The sequence below is a fragment of the Perognathus longimembris genome, chromosome 3 (assembly GCF_023159225.1).
Source record: "Perognathus longimembris pacificus isolate PPM17 chromosome 3, ASM2315922v1, whole genome shotgun sequence".
Taxonomy (NCBI): domain Eukaryota; kingdom Metazoa; phylum Chordata; class Mammalia; order Rodentia; family Heteromyidae; genus Perognathus; species Perognathus longimembris.
In genome coordinates this window covers 120,805,190-120,817,243 of record NC_063163.1, presented here as the reverse complement: position 1 = coordinate 120,817,243, position 12,054 = coordinate 120,805,190, and positions in this window count along the sequence as shown.

Below are 12,054 nucleotides of genomic sequence, written 5' to 3'. Positions count from 1 at the left end.
TAGCCTGAGCCCCGGTCCTATCCCAGTGCAGTGCTGGTCTGGACAGGTTATGAACTCAGGGTGTCGTACAGATTGTCAGCACTGGTGACGATAGGCATGACGAACACACAACTGGTCCATTCATGAGGATGGCTCAGAGCACTCAGAGGAAGGCCTGACCACAATTCCATACGCGGATGCAACGTCTGAGAAGTTTCTGAGGACAGACTATTCATAGGTAATCTGGTGTATTCTCCACATACCAGCTGATGATTTAGGACACATTTGGGCTTGGATTGCCCTCTAGTGCATACACAGTGACAGCACAACCATGCCAGACTCCTTGCAAACTTGGATACCATTCCATGCTAAAATAGTGCTGTATAGGCTCAGGGGGAAAAATGAGCAGTTTAGAATTGTTGACGACCGGAATGAATACCTAAGCCAAGATGACATTACATGCCAAGCACCAAGAGCTCAGAGGAAAATATTAACTCAGAACATTCAAAGTGCCAGGAACAGACCAGATTGTGACCAGTGTAGGAAACTCTCAAAAGTCATTTTAAGGATACTCAATGATTTTGAAGACAGCATAGAGAAATATTGTACTATTTCAGGAGAAAAATCTAACAGGTAGAAGCAAATGTTTTTGCTTTTTTTAAGCAGTTGTATAGGAGGTTATAATTCCATACCAACAAACTTTCTTTTCTTTTTTGTCAGTCCTGGGGCTTGGACTCAGGGCCTGAGCACTGTCCCTGGCTTCTTTTTGCTCAAGGCTAGCACTCTGCCACTTGAGCCACAGCACCACTTCTGGCCATTTTCTATATATGTGGTGCTGAGGAATCGAACCCAGGGCTCCATGCGTGCTAGGTGGGCATTCTACCACTAAGCTACATTCCCAGCCCACAAATTTTCTTATGTGAAATTTCTTATCTGGAGTTGGGTTGGGTCAATTCAACAATGCACACACACACTAAATATTTAAAAAGTATTGAGGCAAAGAAACCCAAAAGGAGAGAGAGACACCAATATCCTATATAGTAGGTAACTTTTAACACCCATTGTCAACAATAAACATAACCACAGACTTGTGCCCTGTGCAAACTGATGAAACACACACGTACAGAAAACTCCAGTAGCTGAAACCACATTCTCCTCAGCAGCAGAGGGGCCGTTCTCCAGGACAGACCCTACGCTAGGCCACAAGACAAATGTTTAAATAGTTGGAATTATATTGTTTTCTAGCCACAATTCAATAAACACAAAAGTTTTCCACAAGAAAATCTTTGGAAACTACACAGAAAACATGGAAAATAAACAGCTTATTGGATAACTAATGGACCAAGGAAGAAACAAAAAAAAAATAGATGAAAATGGAGACACTATGCCAAAGCCTTTGAGATACAGCAAAAGCAATACTGAGAGGGAAGCGTAATCAACACCCATGTCAAACATGCATCACCAGAAACAAGGGAAGTAAAAGCGGATGAACCCCAAAAGGTTTAAGAAGAAAGCAGTCAGTGCTTTTTCACTGGGGGTCCTGGCCTAGGAGATCCTAAAGTGGAGGAGCCTGTGGCCCTGCTTCCAGGCGGTGAGATGTTTGTTACACAGACTGCAAAAGGAGCCCGTAGGACGAATACATGAATTCAACGAAGCTGCACCATACGAGATGGACACACAAAGTCAGCGATGTGCTCGTGGGCTCGTATTTGAAGTCATGGAAACATGCTATTTACAGATCTAGGAGTAATTTTGACCAAAGATGTGAAAGAATGCCAGAATAAGCCTGGTACTGGGGGCTCACGCCTGTAACCCTAGCTACTCGAGAGGCTGAAATCTGAGGATCCCAGTTCAAAGCCAGCCCGGGCAGAAAAGGCCTCATGAGACTCCTGTCCAATTAACCACTCAACAGCCGGAAGTGGCGCTGTGGCTCAAGTGGTAGAGTGTTGACATTCAGCACAAAGAGGCTCTGAGACAGCACCCATGCCGAGTTCAAGCCCCACAACTGACAGAGAGCGAGCCAGAATATACCCTGTGGGACTGGACTGAAGATGGGGTTACGTGCGAGAGAGGCATTCGCATGACTTCAAACATTTGAAATCCGTATGAGTGGACACAGGAAGAAGTACGTGTGCGCACACTTGGGCCGCGACACATACTTGTGTTTGTCTCCTATGCAGTGCCGACACTCAGATTTCAATACAACATGATAAAAGGAACCAAGGATTTTAGTGAAGTGATTGCTAGAGCAGGGGAAATACAATATAGGCTTAGCATAAGGACACCTAAATTTAAAAAAATCTAAATAAAAAATAAGTAAAAGTGGAGACATCCCAAAGAAACACAGGAGCCGAACTGAATGAGGCAGAAACATTTGGTCAGTAAAATAATGGTAATATTAGATTGTAGCCTAAAGAAAAGAATAATGTAGCAGACGTAAATAAATGATTAAGTCGGTAAGTGATGAAATAGATGGAGAAGGAGGAAGAATTTTTTTTTCCTTTTTCCATGGCGGGGATGAAATGGGAATCGAGTGCTCGTCTTGTTAACTGCAACCAGTGTTGGGGCATGCCATGTCCCCGTCATCAAGTTACCTTCAAATCAACTGACAAGACAATTTCCACAATGGCTTAAATAATATATTGTCCTATGTCCCAGTTTTGGGATCAGAAAAAAAAAATGTCCCTATTACATAAAACTAAATTGTACACTTAATGGTTTGTTTAAAATGAATTAAGCCCTGTTGTACATGGGGCATTCAATGTGATCGGCCCAAATGCTCAGGCCACAAAAGCTTACAATACACACAGCTATGCAGGATCTGGTCTAATTCCTCTCGCAACCCCAAGAGGCTATTTATTATTGTGTCTATATTTAAAATGCGTAATGCCGTTGAGTAATGGGCCCAAGGTCAGGAAGCCAGAAAAGATCTAACCAGAAATCAAACAAAAGTCTGACTTCAGAGCCAGCTTAATCCTAAGAATGTACAACCTGGTCTCTCTACAAAGCAGAGTTTTTAGACTGTTGCAAGTATTTACAAGATTTAGACCTTGCTAAAATATTCTTTAACCTTTTACAAACATGACTAAGTGGACATATAACATAAATTTGTATAAACAAATACATGTACTGTTCAGATGGCTAGTTGTTTCATTTGCTTGTTGTGTACTTAAGACATGTGGAGACTGGACTCTAAATCCTTTAAGCTTTTGTAGAGGATGAGTGGAAGGCACTGGATCCTGTCTCCTTAATCCTGCAGGTATCCAGGTCTTACAACTCCCAGTGACATCCCCTCACCTGCTGGGCTGAGCAAATACTGCTGTCGGAAGGAAGGGATGGAAGGGTGAATTTAACTTAGGCTTAGCGGTTGTACTTCTAAAGTGATCATCTTCCAGCTGTTAGCAAACCTAAATGTCAGGGTTTCAAAGTGAGGTGAAGTACCGGATGCTTGGTCCTCAGCTGGCAGAGGTGTTTTAGGAGATGAGAAGGAAACTCAGAGCACCCTAGTTACGAGAAATGAGCCCCTCCTCCCCCCTCCCCCCTCCCCCCTTCCTCCCTCCCTCGGTCCCCCCTGCCTTTCCTCCTTCCCTCCTTCCTGACCACCATGAGGGCAATTGCTCTCACCACCCACCTTCCCCACCATCATGGGCTGAGACCTTTGAAACTGTGAGCCAGCATGATAAATGATCTCTCCTTTCGTTGTTCCTCCCACAGAGGTGGCCAGAGCTCTGAGGAAGCCCGACACACACTGAATTATCCTCCCACGTTCCCTTCCCTTTCATACTTAGGAAAGACTAACTTCCCTTTACCGTCACCCAAGCAGCCTGCCTCGGTGGGCTTTGAAGTCTGGATGGCTGCTTTTCCTGGTCCATTCCAAGGGAGAGCACAGAGGGGCAATGGGCAGACTCTGCAGGACAGGCTCTCGCCAAACGACCTCTCTGTGGTGCTTACATTTGCTACTCTCTGGCCTACTGAATATGCACTCCAAGCACTGTGGGTGCGCCTGACACTACCGCAGCTAGAGAAACACCCCGCACCCCCGCACTTGCGTTTCCTGGTGAAGAGAGATTTATGCAACCACTTGGAGTAGGGTGGACGCGGCCCCGAAGGGCGGGAGTGGAGTGGACTTCCCTCTGACCTGGCACAGCAGGATATTGAGGTCTTGAGGTATAAGTGGGGGCTCACGAGGCAAAGAGAAACAAGGAACTTTCTGGAAGAGAACGGCACCCACCAGGCAGCTGTCCGCAGCTCAGGTTGCTGCAGCAGCTCAGGACCAAGTTGTGGAAGAGCAGAATTCAAGGCTGTAAAGACAAAAGAAGCCAAAGCACCTACAACTTGTTATCCGTTGTCTTTGTGTTCACCAATAAGCCCGGGAGCCTGGCACTGTCCTTGAACTCTCTTGCTCAAGGCTAGCACACTACCGTTTGGAGCCACAGTGCCACTTCCAGTTTTCTGGAAATGAGTCTCATGAACTTCCCTGCTCAAGCTGGTTTTGAACCACAAACCTCAGATCTCAGTCTTCTGAGCAGCTAGGATTGCAGGTGAGAGCCGCTAGCGTGCAGCTTAACTGTCTTTTTTTAATATAATGTTATAGCTATCATAATCAGGTCGATTTATATTAAAACTGTTGTGGAAAAAAATTAACGAATGTAACATACCACCCTCTAGTGGTTACAAGGCAAATCTTCCCACACTGGTAGGTTTCCCTCCTCCCCTTTTGTAGTCCAGGCTGGCCTTGAACAAGGAAGGAGTAATCCGCGTTTTTTAATAGCAAAGCCTACTTAAGGCCAGGCACTGATGGCTCGCCCTGCAATGCTAGCTGTTCAGGAAGCTGAGATCTGAGCATCGCCGTTGAGGAAGTGGCGCTGTGACTCAAGTGGTCCACCTCTAGCCTTGAGCAAAGAAAGCGCAGGGACAGAGTCCAGACCCTAAGCCAAGCCCCAGGACACACACACACACACACACACACACACATACACACACACACACATCTTCAGGAAAACACTATTTTTGTTTTATTGCATTTTATTAGTCATATTAGCTAATAAGTGTAAATAATACATGTTCGTCAACCAATGAACAGATAAATGTGTCTATATGCTGGAATAGTATTCAGTAATATAAAATAATTTCTGATATAAACTCGGTGAATCATGAAAACACTATGCTGAGTAAAAGAAGGCAGTCTTGACAGGCCATATATTGCATGATTACATTTATATGAAATGTCTAATATGCAAATTCACAGAAGCAGCCAGAGACTGGCAAGAGGATATCAGGAAATGAGTGTTAATACCTGTGGAGTTTCTGTGTGGGTTTAGGAAGATAATCTAAACAAGTGATGGCTACACAAATCTATGCATTAAAAGCCACAGAATTATACTTTATAGGAGTGAATGTTAGCATATATGCATGAGATTTCAATACACAGAGTAAAATAAAACCATAAAAGACATGAATACACAAAAGAAAACAAACAGCCATGAGAAACCTCGGGAGGTAAAACTAGTGAACAAGAAACAGAAGAAGAGCAAATGCTATAATGCAAAGAGACAATTTTATGGCTAAATAAATGAATGATGAAACAGTACTGATTCTCCCTTGAGGCCACACCTTGAAGTTCCTCTCTCAAACACAGGAAGTACAGGGTCATATTTCCTTTGATGTGCTGTATTTGTTTTGGGGGTTTGTGGGGGTTTTTTTGGCGGGGGGCGGGGCACGGATTGTTTTTGTTTTTGCCTTGAACTCAGGGCCTGGGCGCTGTCCCTGAGCTGCTTCTTTTGCTCAAGGCTAGCACTCTACTATTTGAGCCACAGTCTTACTTCCAGCTTTTTCTGTTTATGTGGTATTGAGAATTTGAACCCAGGGCTTCATGCATGCTGAGAAAGCACTCTACCACTGAGCCACATTCCCAGCCATTGGTGTGTTGTATTTGTATACAAAATTTTCCACATTATATATCAATTACCACTGTTCAAATAGTCAAGAGTGTGGGGTTTAAAAAACACATAGATCTGTTTCTTCAAGACTAGAGATTAGAATAAAAACGCTATCACCAGAACTATTCCATCAACATAGAGGTAGGGCTATTTTCTCTTTGGCTTGAGATAAAAACAAAGACTAAGTGGGATTTTTTAACACTGTACTAAAGCCATTGGCTTAGCAAGCAGATGCCAAATTTCTAGGAGGATCTAGCTGATCCCTTACACAACATATTCCATTGTCATCTGTTTAGATTGCCTTCCAAATGTGCGCAGGACCTGGACTAAGGCTTTCAGCTAGCTTTTCCCCAAATGGATTGGAAAGCACAAATATCATCAAAGGCACAGAGACACTATCAGAACATCACAAAGACTTGGAAAGTGGGCATGGCGAGGGAGCCAAAAAACCTTCATCCACAGAAAGCCTCAGCCAAGCGCTGCCTTTCACCTGGAAGAAAATGAAAGCACTGCTTTCAGTACAGCCAACCCACTGCTTTTTGGTTTATTTTCGTGGCAGACCAGCTAGAATTTATGAGATTTCATTGATGATGTTAGTTGTTTAATCACGTTTGAGTTGATTTTATACATCCAATGTAAACACATAGTAATTTCCTCCCAGAAATGCCTGCTGCAACCCTAATGCTCCTATAGTGCTCCCCCCACTGCCTCTCCAGCCCCCTTCCCCCTCCCCCTCCCCCACCGCAGTAAGGACCAGGCCTTGCACAGGGCACCCCAGCCCTTCCACTCCAGCCCCCCTCCCCCATCCCGCCCCTTCCCCCTCCTCCACCGCAGTAAGGACCAGGCCTTGCACAGGGCACCCCAGCCCTTCCACTCCAGCCCCCCTCCCCCATCCCTCCTCCTCCCCCTCCACCTGCACCCACGTAGCTCTTGTAAGTTTTAAATAATTCACCTAGCTTCATCTCTCAGCACCAGTATCTAAACCAGCACCAAGTAAAGCACAAATATTTGAGAATTGTTTAAATGAAAACAAAAACAAGAAAAGAATGACTGTAAGTGATAAGGTATTCAAGCACTGTGTTTCTGACATTTGAAAAGCAGAAATGTATGTACGCCTTCTAACCCCATCTGAAACACCCACCTCCTGAGTATTTTTGTATTTTTGTTAGGAGTCAGCAACTCCATAGCAGTATTAAAATCTACCTGTTCCATGTATATTCTTATTAAAAATAATTTTAAATCCTCCTATTGGGGTATACCTATATTTGACAATTTCTCACTTTCAAACACATGATTTCGGCTGGGAATGTGGCCTAATGGTAGAGCACTTGCCTAGCATGCATGAGGCCCTGGGTTCGATTCCTGAGTATTACATAAATAAAATACATAAAATTAATAAAACAAACAAACACAACAATTTCTACATCCCATGAATTCCAGAAAGCATTTCATTCTAAGGCAAAATTAAATTTTCTCTTTTGGATTTGATTTGCTTTTTTTTGGATTAAAACAAAGATATTTTTATTGACAGTTGATCTCCCACCATGGCCCAGCGTGAAAGGAAAGATAAAGCTCCAGCTGAAACCGAGTCCGCTTTTACAGAGGCCCGACTTTGCATCAAGCTCTGAGAAACTGAGGACTCCGCTGCTGGGTGGTGCGCGTCCCTGCCACGGTGGGCAGGGCTGACGGGCCCTTGCCCTGCGCAGGCCCTCGAGGAGGGAGCGGCCCCTCCGCCCCGGGTACGAGCTTTCCTCTCTTAACAGACGACGACACTGAGAAACCTGCTCAGAGCCCACAGACCCTGTGGAGGCAGACTCCTCCACGCTTCACGGGGCTTACAGCACAAAGCGACTGAATGCCACTTGTGGACATCCAGAAAGAACTTGCCCTTAGAGCCACAGGCTCAGGAGTCTCCACGGTGTGGAGCTGGAAGGGGGGGGGGGAGGAAGGGGGAAGGGGGAGGGGGGAAATGAGGGAGGTGGTAACAAGTTGGATAAGAAGTGTACTCACTGCTTTATGTATGAAAATGTAACCCCTCTGTACATCACTTTGGAGAGGAAGGAGAAAGGAAGGAAGGAAGAAGGAAGGAAGGAAGGAAGGAAGGAAGGAAGGAAGGAAGGAAGGAAGGAAGGAAGGAAGGTGGGAGAAAGGAAGGAAGGCAGGCAGGCAGGCAGGCTGACTTTCCACAGAGCCTGGAGACATGTCCGCCCTGGACAGACACTGCCCTGTCATGGAGGGGCAGTGCCCTGTAGTAGACACAGCAGTGCCACGGTCAGACACTGCACTGCAGCAGATGATCACTGCACCACCACAGACAGCGCTGCCACAGACAGAGACTGCACTGCCACAGATACTGCACTGCACTGCAGTGGACAGACACTGCACTGCCACGGACAGACAGCACTGCAAAAGGAACTGGGAGCAGTGGTATTTTATCCCTATTTTAGCAATGATGGTCATCTGGAAAAAATAGTTCTACAGGCCCTGGGTTTAAGCCCCGTGATTGACAAAAAAGACAGTTCTAAAACATTTTAAAGGGGCTGGGGATATAGCCTAGTGGCAAGAGTGCCTGCCTCGGATACACGAGGCCCTAGGTTCGATTCCCCAGCACCACATAGACAGAAAACGGCCAGAAGCGGCGCTGTGGCTCAAGTGGCAGAGTGCTAGCCTTGAGCGGGAAGAAGCCAGGGACAGTGCTCAGGCCCTGAGTCCAAGGCCCAGGACTGGCCAAAAAAAAAAAAAAAACATTTTAAAGCCAAATGCTCGTTGTGGCACGTGAAATGTTACCTCGTTTCTAACGTGACGTCAGCGCTGGCCTGACTGAAGCCTGGAGAAAGCCATGCGCTCCTTCCTCCGCCTCCACCTCCAAGAGACCCCGAGAGCCTGCCAAGCCTCTGGACTCCGCGGGAGACGGCCTGCCGCCTCGGAAGCGGACCGCGGGCCCACGAGGCCCTCGCAGACGGGGGGCATCTCGGTGAGAAGAGGGTCTGGGCGATGATGTGTCACAATACGTCTGTCCATCTGCAGAGGTTTGGGGGTACGCCAGAGGATTTCTGTCTGATCTCATGCCACATTTTTCATCAATAATTTGAGGCCATTTCTAGGTCTGACCGGAAACAAGGTGGAGCAGCATCTGCTGTGGTTTGGATCTAGAAGATCCCCAAAGACCCCCGAGGGACAGGCTTGATCCCGAGCCTGGGGACCCGGCCAGTGTGGAAATCGTAACAAGTGGGGCCTAGTGGGGCCTGGTTACAGGGGCGTCCTGGACGGCTCAGGAGTCTCCAGCCCCTCCACACCCCAGCCCTGGGGAAAGTGGGGGTGCTATAAGGTGCTCCTCTAGCATCATGCTCTGCCCTTATCCACCAGTGGCCTGAAGCTGACTGCACAATTGTGGATCGAACCCCCTCAACCGTGAGGAAAGCAATGCTCTCTGGGAGTGAGGGGGCGGCTGACTGCGCTGGGGGGGGGGCATTTCCAGGCAGCCCCCCCCCCCCGCCACTCAGGGGCAGAGCCTTGAGAGTCAGGGGCGCTGGCTCCCAGCTCCGCACAGGCTCCACTGCTTGGGGGTCCCCCGCCCACCTGACCCTCACCCCGCAGTCATGGACGGCTCCCAGGCCCGGGCTGCTGGGCCCCAGTCCCAGCGGGCGGCTCGTGAGGTGTTTTACTGGAAGGTAGCTGGCGAGGGCGGCTGAGCAAGGCCCTGCAAGGCCCCAGGGTGAGGGGCACCGTCCCTCCCAGAGCCCTGGGGAAGCAGCTGCTCCTGACCCCGCTGGCAGGAAGGCAGAAGCGGTGCCAGGCTGCCCTGAGTGTCACACTCTCACCGTTCCTTCCCCAACACGGGCCGAGTCCAGCAAGGGCACAAGCCGAGTGCTTTGGTGCCCAAAAGAATGGACTGCTTTTCATCCGCAGGGAGCTCTGCAGCACGGGCAAAGCAAGCCAGGCAGGAGGGTTCAGCCGGCCGGCCGTGGTGGGGAGACGGGGAGTTCGGGGTTCCTGAAATCCACCGAGGTGAGAAGCCCGGCCGCGAGGATGCGGCGGTGCTGTCTTGGTGGGCGCTGGGGGGGCATTGCTGCTTCCCAGGAAGCAAAGACAAACGGGATCTCCTTTACTGCCCTAACGGTAGCTCTCTGGACTATGAATAACACTCCATTGTTAATTGTGCTATTAATAATCATGGATTTATTTTTGGATATATTTTTATTATCTTTCAATAGCTGTACAAACGAGTTGCCATTTAACAAGCCAGTTTATGAATACAATAGATATTGATCAAAGTCACCCCTTAGTAGTGGATTTTAGAAACTGAAAAAAAAAAGGGGGGGGGGGAAATGTCTAGAACAATGCCTGGCAAAAACAGCGTGTGCTCAAAAACACAAGTTACCCCGACACAAGCCTCATCGGCCGGCCACCCCGTGCTCCGGGTCTCGCCGCAGGCCGGGTCCTGGCGCGGATCCGGGTGAAGACGAGGAGTCCATACCGTCAGCCACAAGCGGAGCGCGCTCTGCTCACGCGTTCTCCCGAAGCCGCGGCTCCGGCTCGGGGGCTTCGTGTGCACAGGGATCAGAGCGTGGACGAACAGGCAATGACCCCAGGTGCTCACTGAACTCGTGTCCCAGTCCTGGTGGCACAAAAGGCGCACGGGGGGAGGCTGGGGGCCTGGGGAGCCCCCGCGGCGGGACAGGAGAGGCTGTGTTCCCGACTTGGGGAGAAGAGAAGCCCCAGGCCCCGGCTCGGCCTTGCAACCCTGACTTGCCAGGGTCTCCATCTCCTGGCAAGAGTGTGAAGGTCCCCTCTTTGGGGTGAAGGGCCCCGGGGACTGGGGAGGGGCCGTGAGAGTGTGCTGGGGTTGTGGGTGGACTGTCGGCAGAATTCCAGAGCGAAGACAGCCGAGGCCCTAGGAGTCCAGGCAGGAGAGACCAACGGCTAAAGAAAAGCATGGAGGACACGGGAGGAGCCATCCGTGGGTATGGTACAGGCCCAAGTTCACAGCTCTCGCCGGGCCTTAAGCTATCCACTCTCCCCTGCAAAGGCCCCCTCTTCTTGAGAAAATAGGGACAGCTGACGCACGACTCACAGTACAGTCTTTTCTCTTATGTACGGTGTGTGTCGTACAAATAATTCCATTCTTGCACAGTTTCACTTTACCCAACAATATACCAAGAAGCTCTTTTCCTGCCACTTGTATTTTATCAAAATTTCCACTCACAGATATTTATGGAGCATAGCCTATGTGTTAGGTGCTCTCCTAGGCATCAAGAACATAGTGCTGAATAGGACAGATTATAAATGACCCAGAGCAAGCATGGTAGTGCAGGCCTGTAATCCCAGCCTATGTCAGAGAGACCCAGGGCAGAAACACAAGATCTCCTCTGAAAAATAAGCCAAAAAATAAATAAATAAATAGGGAGTATGGCTCGCTTGGCAGAGCTTCACATGGGAAGTCGGGGGGGGGGGGGGGGTGGTCCTTGCTGGTCGGTTCGCATGTCTCCTATCTCAGGGCAGGACGGCTCTCAGGGCTTTGCAGATGCCCGCAGGCCCGTCAGAGAGCAGCGTGAACCCCGATAGGAAGCCCAGAGTGGATGAAATACGAGCGGCAAGAGAACGGGGCCAAGCCACGGAAGGCTCCGCATGCGGGGACAGGACGGGACAGGACGGGATGGAGAAGGGCGGGCGGGGCTCCGGTGGCCAGGGGTGGCGCGGGGAGGGGTGAGCCCGTGGACGGGAGCCGGGGCGCGGGTGGAACTGAAGGGGTCCCCGCACAGCACAGGTGTCCCGCGTGTGCGCGCCTGTCCCCGGGGCCCGGCTCGGATGTCTGCGCCCTCACGGGACCCACGAGGAGGGAGGGCGGTGGAGGACAAAGGGGACTCGGGTTGAGGGGGGAACGGCCTGGACTCCGGGGGGGGGGGGGGCGGTGGCAAGCCACAGCCAAGGCCGCCCGCCCTCCGCCCGCTCCAGGCTTTCCCTTTCCTCCCCCGCCCGTCTTCGTGGCGAGCCTGAGGTTTGAACTCGGGTCCGCGGCGGGTGGCCGGCATGGCGCCTTGTGAGCCGCGCCCCAGCCCGTGGCCTCTCCACTCGACGAGCCGCGCGTCCCCGTGGCTCCCGCGGCGCACGGACACGCGCTTCGTGAAGTGAGCGG